The following is an 11,918-nucleotide window of genomic DNA, read 5'->3' as shown; positions in this document are numbered from 1 at the left end:
AAACCAGAGTACTTTGCATAAGGCTAAATCGTGCAGTCCTTTCTCAGACAAAACTCGTACTGGAATCAATGGGAATTTTAACTTAGGAAATACCTCACAGTTTGACCCCTAGACACTGAAGAACGAACTATTAGGATAGATCATTTTACCCATCGTCTTATCTCCATTGCCAGTCCCAGAATTGTAGACTGTCCATGGAAGAGAAATGGGACTATTTGATGTTCTCAGAAAGTTTTTTCCCAATCTTTTTCCTACAAAAATTCTCAGTAAAGTCAACACAATTTCATGAAGCATTTCTATTTTGACAGAATTGCATTTTCTGATGCATCAAAGCTTTTCTGACCAGCTGTCAGCAGCCAGGGCCTGCAGCAGAACTAGTGTACAGGCAGCCTCATCAGTACATCTGGCCTGCAGCAGCAGGCTACCTGATTGGCTGCAGGCCATCTTGCTGGCTGCTCAGTGCTCATACCCACCATTGTGCCTGCTTCTGTGTTACCTGGTTCCTGTTGCTACTACCTTGCACCCAGCCTTGCCTGCTACCCTGCTTGCTCCAGTTCCTGCCCTCCGGCTTGACCCTGGGCTCTGGCTTCTAACTACTGACTACAGCTCTAATCCTAGACCCTAGACCTAGACCTTGGTTCCTGATTCCTGCTCTGACCACTAAGCTACACCATCCTCAACCCAGTCAGCTGACACCAGCTCTACTAAATTCCCATTGGCTTCAGTAGAAGGTGATAGTACTTAGAACTTTGCAGAATCAGGCCCTAATCAATAAGGTAAGTTAAGCAGGATATGGGCCACAAGTTGTAAACAAGATAGTAAAAATAATAGGTGTATTGCGTATGTACAGTATACAGAGACAAAACACTGATAAAACACGTTACTATTGGGAGACTGAAGAATAATTTTTAAGAGGGCTAAAAACTGTGAAATTGCATTTGAAAGAAATACAGTAGCTTGTTTCCTTCCTTTTTAAATGCCTCTAGTCCTTCTCTTGACCCAAAGCAGTAAGATGGGTGTGGTAAGGAGTGGAAAGGATGTAATGCAGAATGTGTATCTTCTATGTAACCGGTTTACTTTCAAATCTCAAGACACTTTGTCAAAATGGTGAGTGAAGTCACTTATGCAGATATACAGATACTACCAGAAGAAAGAGTGTGTTTTACATCACAAACTTTGGATCCAGGTAAATAAAAGAAGCTTATTTTATTAATTTTTTTTTGCATTTTAGATGACATTCTTAAAACTTCCAAATAATAAATATTTAAATAAATATTTTAAATAAAAATTTGGTAGGAAGAAGTGTTAAATTCTGAACAAAATCACTTTTAGAGCACTAGGACTAGAATGATAGCTAACTTATCTACCTTTATTAATATGAGAATACTCTGAATTATGAATTCTAGCAAAAGTAAACTATGGTCTTCTGATTCCAAACACGTTATTCCAATAGTGTATCTGAAACATGCTATGTTTGCAAATGGTTAAAAGTTAGCAAAAAGTCACTAAAAGGAACTATTTGAAATCTGTGGTTACCTTCATTGTAAAGACAGCCCTAACTGGAAGCCCTTTACTTTTAGTTCTTTTACATTTTAAAGCAGTGAATTTCTGTAGTTACCATAAAATATTTTCAGGTCTGTCTACATTTAATTCTCCTTTTAAATTAAAGACAACATTCATTCTTCAGCAGAGAGTGACTGATGTGGATAAAACTTTTCTAAGAATAGTAATCACAGTACTTTTAAAAATACAAACTATACTTATAAATAACCATCTTTTGCAAAATTTATTAATTTTAATCTTTCCTTTTTCAACTAACAGTTATAGGGCTGACATGCTGAAAAGAGAAAAATAGCAGTCCAAAATCAATGGACATGTTTGTGATCATTCTAAAAATGTTTAACTGTATGATTTATGTATGATCTATTGATAAGACCTCCATATAAAGCTATTTCTTGAAAATCAGGTTTTTTGCGTAAAGTGCATCAGATATAAATTAGAAGGTATAACTAGGAAATAGCTCATGTTTTTAATTAATTGCTTACAACAATGCCTCACATCTGTATTATGTCAACAAAAGCATCAAGTAACCATGCATGTTTTTGTCATTCATATCACAAAATAGTTTCTGCTGGTTATAGGACAATTGTGTGCGAGATATGTCAAAATAATACTATTTATCAAAGTAAAATATGTCCTTCCGAATGTGCCATCAGAACAGTGTTTTCTCTGTAAAAACGACTTCTACAAACCGCCCCTGGGACACAGAGACTGAATAAGATGACTGTACAAAATATTTTTGTTCTTTAATCTATCGTGTGTGGTTTGGTACTGATACTGAAATTGGATCAGCACAGAAGGACTTTTGTGTCTCCATGTAGCCCCACTACAATCAGTGGGGATGCCAGGATCAGCTGGGCAGATGCAATGGTAGGATCAAAGCCTACGTGTGCACACAATGAGTGAATTAGTAGAACCTAGTGCTGTGATATCTGAATGCATGAAACTCTATTTTTATTTGAAATGCCTCTGTGTCCTGTTATGTCTGATAGACTATTCTTCAACGAATAACCCAACATTGTCATATTATAATGGTAATATTAGTTTTTAGAGTTTAATTGCTTTTAAGATTCTCTTTAATTTGAATGAACTGAACTCAGGAATTGCCATTCTGGATTAGATCAATAGTCCATCTAATCCAGTGCCCTGACTCTGCCCATTGCCAGCACCAGATATTTTAGATGAAAGTGCAAGAAACCAGTCGTGGAATAACCAGCCTCCAGGCAAAATTCCCACCTAAATCCTAATAGTTAGAGTTTGGCTTATGCTCTGAACCATGAGAGTTCATATTCCTTCCAAAATTTGTTTTTTAAAAATATTTATTACTATAACTGTGGCTGTTCTGCCATCCATGAAAATGTCTAATCCCTTTTTGAATTTTGCTAAACTCTCTTGTAGCAATTAATTCTACAATCTACTAGCACATTGTATGAACAAGTATTTCCTTATTATTTTTATTTTGAATTTGCACTGAATGGACTCTAGTTTTAGAGTGAAAAGAAGTTCCTAATCTATGTGATCATATGAAATTTTCTCCATCCCTCTAATTATTCTCTTCACCTGTTTCTTAACTTTAAACATGGGTGTAGGTGCTTTGCTAAATTGGAACTCCGCTCCACAACCTGGTGACTTAACAATGTTAATATTTTTGCCAGCATGAAAATTGACCCTTTATTCTGACTCCTTGTTTTCTGGGTGAGGATAACAGTACAAAATATAGATATTTTCAATAACATATGGATTTGATTAATATTGTTATGAGCTGGGTGAAATCTTGTTATGCGTTGGGTTAAACCTCATTGAGATTGATGGGTGCAACCTCACTGTAAGCATAAGAATTCAGCTAAGACAAAAGTGTATGTGAATCCTCCCAGTAGCTTATGGATGAGTATTGTTTTGGTGGCAGGGGTGTGTGTTTGTGTGTGGGATGAGAGTTCACACAGAAACTGAACAGACAAGAACAGAAGCAGAGGTAAGAAAGCCAAGCAGGAGACTATAAGCATAGCGTGACTATATAAGAAGCTAAAGCAGTGATTTTTCAAACTTTTTAGGTACGTACCCCTTTCCAAATAATGTAGTTACTACATACCCCCACCTGAGATAAGGTCACAATATATCTTTGAAAACAGGGGTCTGTGGGGGAGGGGTGAGGTCTGTAAGAAATAACATGATATGTTGTCCACCATTACAGGATTTTTCTCACGTGTCCCCTGATCCCAGTTCAGGGTATACATACCCCATTTTGAAAACCACTGAGATAGAGGGAGACCTTTTGGGTCTGATTTTGGCTAGAGAGGCTTGAAGATGTAAGCTAAGAAACAGCTCCTTTTGTTTTTGGTTCCTCCTGCATTTGGAGAAGCAGGACTTTGTACATTCCTTATAAATAAAGAAAACACCAAAGAAAATACCAGACTCCATCAATTTATACTTCCAGTTGGAACATTCCCCCAGTCCCAAACTTTAACTAGCCACTCAAATCAAAAAGGGACAACAGTACTGATACCTAAACTTATTAACTCCTGATAATTTACTAATGTTGTTGTTTAGGTATAACTTTCTGCACAGGCCTGAGAAATCATATAGGATTTCTGTGGTAGTTAATACAAATTGTTTTTCTTTCAGCAAAAGCTGGTGACAGTTACACTACAATACGTTTTAAGTTAAAAGTAAATACATTTATTAACATACCTGCTCGACAAAGGTCAAATGAGGAAGTTACTGTTTTATGCGATGTATGTTTTAAATAGATCACTGATATAAAAAGAAATAGACCGGCTTCATGTGATTAAACAGCCAAATGTCTCTTTGGATGAAATAAGAAGAATGGGTAATAAAATGGACAAATCGGTAGAGAATAAAGACATTAAAATGGGTGAAACCTGACGTATAACTGAGAAGTTGAAAAGCCAAGCGAAAGTCCTAAGACAGACGCTATTGGTGCATATCATAAGGACTGGCTGTTTACCGACAAGGCTGCTAACTGCTTGAGTCATCATGCATATCTGTTAACATTGTTGAAAATGTAACACAGAGTAGTCCAGCTCAAAAATGTAGCACCATTCATGATTTTAACTGAATTACAGAAGAAAAAAGTCAGAGATGTTAAAGGTAAAGAGTAAAGGTAAAGAGTTATAGAGGGATTACGTTTTACCATTTCATTAGCTGTCTCCTGCTGGTAGTGTCCCCAGTTAAGAAAAAATTATTATACTCAGTCCCTATAAACTATACCAATGACTTAAAGTTAGCAAGGAATATGGAAAGACTACAAAGTTCAGAGAGTGGAGATTGGCCATGTCTGTAAGGGGAGAAGTAACCGACAGAGCCTTTACCATGAAGGTTGGCCAAAGAAAGACTGATGGGAGTGGGAGGCGGGGTAAAGGAATCCCTCAAGGGACTTTTTACAAAAAATACATGCAGAAAAACCTTATGCTTTTGGCAGGTGTTCATCCTGGCCTCAACTACTAAGTTCTGAAAATAATATCTGGGGAAAGTCATGTTTGCATGTAAAAGATGCATGGGCTCTCATGCTCTGAAAATTATCCCCAAAGCAACAGATGCCCATAGATATGAACATGGAGACAGTGAGACACACATACAAGAGTGTGGTTAAATGTTCAGGCTACAACTTTGTTAACTTAAAACTTAACTGAAGTTAACAGCACTGCTCAGCTATCTGCAAGCTTCCTGTGGTTTGAGAGCTGCCCACAATAATTGGGATGTATCACACCAGAAACTGTGGGGAGATCAATCATCTCTCTATCACTTACATTCAGCTAGCCTGGACACCTGAATGTCAGCCTTCTTCTCTCCACACAGAAGGGTGGAGAACTGAGATGAGAGGATCCTCAAGTCGGGCCAGACATGGAAATTTATTTCTCCTACATGCTGTGCCAATGCCTAGCTCTAGTTCCTAAGCAGTGCACCAACTGGGGATATAATAGCCTCAGACTGACTATTGCTAACCTGCATCCCACACTGGAAACCCATTCAAAGTTGTGACAATTTAGCTTTCTCATCAAGGAATCTCCAAACCAGATCTCCTGAATGCAAAAAGTAAAGTGAAAAATCCTAAAAGTGGTACACCAATTCTTTGGTGGGGAAATACCTTTCAGGCTTCATAGAAGATGATTATCTGAGTCCCTGGTATACCTGAGGATCCCACATATGTAAAAAAATGGGGGAGGAGTGACAGAATGAATCCCCTGAAAGGACCAGAAAAAGGGGGAGGGGCTAGAGGAAAACCTCCGCTACTTGCTGTATCACCACCCCGGGTAACAAGTAAAGATGATGCTTCAGTTATTCCCAGCTCTGTTCCCTGTGTTAATGGTAAACAATTATAAAACATAAAACTACAAGAAAGGCACATTCTTTTGTTTCTTTGGAGTGTGTAATAATGACCTCCAAGTCAAAGGAGACTCTGGTTGGACAATCACAATTTCTCATCAGAGCTGAATGCTGCATCTTGAATGATCAGGCCAGTTTTGCAAATATGAAAAAATTCCATTAGAAATGCCTTCAAAGACTTGATAAAAGAAACTGTAATCCTTCTCATTATCAGTTAACAAAAGGCATCTGCTATACATATATTTCCCTTCTGTCCCAGTGGACTGTATTAACTGAAATATTTGAAAAGTATGTACTTGAGTTATAAAGTCTGTTGATGACTTAAAATATACTACTGTGTTTGTATTTTGCTAGCAATGTTTTATCTTGAATGTCTAGAAAAGACTAAGTCAATAAGGCACCTAACTCCCATTGATTCAAGAGGAGGTAGGTCCTAAATATCTTTGAAGATCTGAGTCTAAGTGAACAAAGAATACTGAGAATACACAAGTCCTGCATAGCATTACGTTATTCCAATAGGAACTGTGTTTACATTCTTTCAGTTACCTTTAAATTGTGTTTGCCATAAACAGATAATTATAGACCTTTGATATAGATCTTTTAAATTGACAGTCAAGTTAAACACAGGTTCAACATCTGAAGAAGTGGACTGTAGCCCACGAAAGTTTATGCTCAAATAAATTTGTTAGTCTCTAAGGTGCCACAAGTACTCCCGTTCTTTTAACAACATCGGGAGTGTAATACCTAATCTGTTTGCATAAATGTATAAAAGGAATAGTCATAGGAGGAGTATCTTTGTGCTGCTGTAGGGGACAGCATCCTGGTGTGCTGATTGAACTGATATCTTGTCACAGGCATACATGTGTTAGTGAACATGTAGCTCATATAGGGCACTTGCTGACAATAAACTGGCCAAGCACCTTTGCCACCAAACCAAGCCATGAATAACATGAAGGTCAGCTGAATCAGAGAGCTGCACTCTCTGCTCATGCAGCTAACACCAGAGCTCCCAAAACAGTAGCACTAGCAGCATTAACAACTCTGCAGCACTAACAACAGGGAATATCAAAAGAAATTAGAAATGATTTTAAACTATTACCTGCATAGAGTAAGTTAAATGTGTGATATGAGAGTGTGATATTAGTATATTTAGGATGAAGATTCTGGCTATGACTCATATGACCTAGGAAGGCAATTTGAATTAAATTGTCATTTTTCTGTAATTAATTGTCTAAATTTCCAAATTGTAATTTTAGAATTACTGTTGATTGTACTAGCATGAACAATCTTTGACTGGTGTATGTATATATTTATTGGTTTTTAACTGAACCTGTGTTTAACTAGACTGTCAATTTAAAAGATCTACATCAAAGGTCCATAATGTCCTGTTGGTACCAAAATCACTTACCAAGAGGATATATACTTAGGATAAGTTACTAAAAATATGATTATGCTTTGTGATAAGTTTACCACTATGTGATTATATCTCGGACCTTTACTTCTTGATAAGTTTCAACAGTCTATGTTAAATTCATTCTTTCAAACTTCATAACTATATTATAGCCAGCTTTACTTTTTTATATAATTTCCCCTTTAAACTCTATTTTGATCAATAAACCTTATATATTCCAAAGAAATCTGAACTCTTGTACTTTGACTCTGCAAGACAACATGCAAAAGACGCAAGAGAAATCTGCCATGTGTAACTGAGTCATTGAATTGAATTAACTAAGTTTACATAGCACATAATAATAATAATAATAATAATAATTAATAATACATTTTTATTTGTATTACTGTAGTGCCTAGGAGCCCCAGCCATGGACCAGGGCCCCATTGTGCTTGGCACTATACAAACACAGGAGAAAAAGACAGTCCCTGCCCCAAAGAGCTTACAACCTAAGTATAAGACAAGAAACAATGGATGGATACAGACAGATGAGAGATAACAAGGAATCAGTGAGACAATATTGTCTAAATACACCAAAAAGACACAGGGTGTGCCTCACATGTAAATCTACCCACAAACTTGCACTGGTTTAAGTGAAGGTATGTTTTTAGACCAATTTCACTAAACCAATGAAAAACGCTGTATAAATACTCTTATTTCAATTTACTAGTGGCTTATGTTGATTAAGTTTGTCAGTTCCTTCTCAATCTAAACAAAACAAAAATGTCACTCTCAAACTGAAATAGGAGTATCTCTGCAGGATTTTTGGATACCTTCTTAGTTTAACATTTCCATACAATATTTAAGTTTTATATCCCAGCATGATCTCCTTCACTTTATTTGAAGCCTCAGCTTAGTACCTTTTATATGCATTTGCGCTCCCAACCATAATAAAAATGCTCCATATTATACATACCCATACACACACAAAAAATACTGCACTAAATATTCTTTGCAGATTGTTTAACCTCTCCTGATTTTAGGAACCCTTGATTTTAAAAAAGGTTTGGGTGTCTCCAGCTACTTTTATAAAATCAGGGTTGCACTGGAAGTAACTACATATGGCACTGTGCAATAGCCAGACAATTATAACTAAACCATTTTAGTGTATGTAGTCTGAGATTAGAGTAAACTGGTTTTTAAATATAGATTAGCTTTTATTTGTTTTCTCATAGCATCACTTAAGGGCAGAGTTATGATCGCTTGTGTGCCTTATCAATGCCTTTCCATACATTATCATGTTTAGATTTATTTTAAGTTTAACCTTAACTCTGAATTTTCTGGGTTCATAATGCTTTCTATGAGATAGTTACAACATTCCTGTAATGTTTTTTCCTAATAAACTACGGATATTTATTCTCAGCTTAATTCCAGGTTTATATTTTTTTTTCTCTGGAAATTCAGACAATTTCTGGTTTTTGTTAAATAAATCAGTAATTCTTTCCATTTGTCTGAAAAATTATATAGTGGAACAGCATAATATCCTGATAATATCCTCTAGTACTGGTAGTGATGTTCCGATCTATTAGAGAGGAGGCAGATGTGTCCTTTCAGTGAAGAATGAAACTTATTCTTGTTTTCTATTTTCTCACAAAGGTTTGACTCTACAAGGTGTTGGAGTAAATGGGAAATGCAGGAGTTCAGCACCATGAAGGACTGGGCCTTGATTATCCAAAGGTCTACTGTTGACAGCATTTTGTGTCTCCTTACAGAAGAGAGGAGCACCTATGCTGAGGTGAAAGTACATTGGAAATCTGACAGCACATCAGAGGCTACCTGTTCAGGTATTACAGTATCTTGGGAAACATGGAAGTCCATCTTCTTTTGTGTTTTATCATGTTTGTACTCCATTAAAATAATTGTATTACATGTAGTCTAGGAGTCATTTAATAGCTGCAGTACCATGTCCAATTCTGGGCACCACACTTTAAGGAAGATGTGGAAAAACTGGAGAGAGAGTCCAGAGGAGAGCAACAAAAATGATAAAAGGTTTAGAAAACCTGAACCATTAGGAAAGGTTCAAACTAAACTAAACATGTTTAGTTTTGAGACAAGAAGACTGAGGGAGGACTTGAAAACAGTCTTCACATATGCTTTTATAAAGAGGATGGTGATCAATTATTCTCCACATCCACTGAAGGTAGGATGAGTAGTAATGGGTTTAATCTGCAATAAGGGAGAGATAGGTTAGATATAAGGAAAATCTTGTAACTATGAGGGTAGTTAAGCTCTGGAATAGGCTTCCAAGAAAGGTTGTGGAATTTCCATCACTGGAGTTTTTAAGAAGAGGTTGGACAAACAGCTGTCAGGGATATTCTAGGTTTACTTTGGTCCTGACTCAGCCCAGAGGGGTGGACTTGAAGATTTCTCACGGTCCCTTCCAGCCCTACATTTTTGTGGTTCTATGATCTGCTCAGATCCCATTTCTGTTGGTTAATGATCCAGATAAGCATTTTAGCTAGGTAAAACTGGCATACTGGGTCAGAAAGACTAGATGATCACCACAGTTCCTACTGGCCTTAAACTATGAATAAAACTTAATCCTTCAGATTCTTGGAAAGATTTTGATTGTTTTCTGTGGTAAATGTCTTCTACATAAAGGGAGGAAAAAAATTATAACTATTTTTTTTGCCAGGGTTATTTATTAGATTGGCATCCAAAATTCCTTGGGGAAGGGATATTGAACACTTTTTATTTGCCAGTTGCAGTATCTGCAGTATCTGAAGGTAATTGTAAAAACAATGAATCAGACACAGAGACTGCTGTGCTCCTGCAAGGAAACACAGTGGCGATATTGTGTTTTTCAATGGCTTACATATAGTGCCAGCGATTAGTTGTTTTGGTGCCCAGTCCTGTGAGGTTCTGAGCACCTCAAACTCCCATTGACTCCAGTCAGAATTTGTAGGATCGGGTCTTTATTGAGGGAACCTTACATCAAAACTAGGGCTGATCAAAAATTCTCTTCTGTGTTTTTGACAAACTGAAATATTTTGAAGGAAGTGTCTAGGTTTTTTTGATAATTTTTTTTGGGGGGTGAGGGCAGGTTGGTACTTCTCAGCCCAAATTTTCAGTTTTCAGGTTTTTGAGGTTTTGATGAAAATTTAAAAAAAAAAATCAAATTAAGGTTAAGTAAAAAAAATGTTTTCATATAGCTTTTCCATCGGGGGGTGGGGGGTGGAATCTTAATTTTCTGGCCAGTTCCACTTGAAACCTTGTTGTCTTTTCCTGATTTATGTCCAACCCTACTTGTCCATAAGTGTGTCAGGTTCAATGGAGTATTTATGTAGACAGTTACCTTCATTTCATTACCTTCAGCCTCACTTTATTTTATGGAATTGGTAATAATCTAAATGTGGCTGGAAGACTAGAAGAGAGGTCACATGAAGACCCAATAGACTGAAGGTAAAATTTTCAAAAGCATCTAAGGGTATGTCTACACTACAAAATTAGATTGATTTCATAGAAGTTGATCTTTAGAAATCGATTTTATACAGTCAATTGCTTATGTCTCTACTAAACACATTAAGTTGGTGGAGTATGTCCTCACTACCGTGACTAGCATTGACTTATGGAGCAGAGTTAAGCTCCCAGTGCCTGATGGGGCAAAAACGTTGTTGTGGGTGGTTTTGGGTACATGTCGTCAGTCGCTCCTCCCTCCGGTGAAAGCAACTGGCAGACAATCGTTTCGCGCCTTTTTCCTGGGTGTTACCCGTGCAGACGCCATACCACAGCAAGCATGGAGCCCGCTCAACTCACTGTCACTGGCTGCTGTTGTGGGCAAGTCTACTGTGGGAGCTGCTGTGATCCAAGTAGCCAGTGCAATCATTGACGTTCTGTTATCAAGGGTATGACTCTGGGAAATTGTGCCAGGGCCTTTTAGATTTTAGGTGCATCATATTCGTGTCCTTTGTTACTGGTGAAGAAGTCTTGCAAGCCGTACATTCCAGTCCGGTCGGCGCTGTTAACGACCCATAGCATTTCTGTGGTTGACACACATAACAGCTCCAGGGTTCTTGCTCTTTTGCCTTTGGCCCGAGGTACTTTGCCCTACCAGGACTCCAAGCATTTGATGCAGAAGCACCTGCAGCAGCTGGCATGCTACACAGCAGCAGCTCCTTGCCTTCTTAGCAGATGGTGCAGTAGGACTGCTAACCGTCCTCGTTGGACATTATAGCTTTGCCGGATTCTGGGAACGTCTTCCCTGCCTGACTCCTAGCAACCTGCAGGGCATGGTGTGTGGATCCACACTTCACCTGCAACTCTGCTATCCTGCAGTTCTGCTCTCCTGCTCCCCAGAGATTGAACTCATGTCCTCCTAGGTGCTGCTGCAGATGTGGTACTGCTGCTCATGGAGATTCAGTCTACCTGGAATAGACTGGAGGACAGTGCTAGTACTAATAATAGGCGCTCAGATTTTCCTAGATGCAATAGCTGATGGATTCCTTCACCAAGTAGTTGCTGAGCAACAAGAGGGGTGGCATTTTAGATTTGGTTTTGGTGAGTAGTGAGGACTCGTAGAAGATGGTTGGTAGGGACAAACTTGGTTCAAGCGATCATGAGCTAA

At 37.9% G+C, this 11,918-nt stretch overlaps 1 long non-coding RNA gene across 1 annotated transcript in view; it reads left to right on the top strand.

Moving 5' to 3' along the window:
* Positions 1-1,111: 1,111 nt before the first annotated feature.
* LOC116817593 (uncharacterized) overlaps positions 1,112-11,918 on the top strand; it is a 19,918-nt gene continuing 9,111 nt past the window's right edge. The window contains exons 1-2 of the long non-coding RNA XR_004371974.2: positions 1,112-1,186; positions 9,067-9,138. This is a non-coding gene — a long non-coding RNA (uncharacterized LOC116817593). The remainder of the gene's footprint in view (positions 1,187-9,066; positions 9,139-11,918) is intronic.

The sequence above is a fragment of the Chelonoidis abingdonii genome, chromosome 1, assembly GCF_003597395.2.
Source record: "Chelonoidis abingdonii isolate Lonesome George chromosome 1, CheloAbing_2.0, whole genome shotgun sequence".
Lineage (NCBI taxonomy): Eukaryota > Metazoa > Chordata > Testudines > Testudinidae > Chelonoidis > Chelonoidis abingdonii.
Note: the sequence above shows the minus strand (reverse complement) of the source record. Positions and strands in the feature narration are given on the sequence as shown.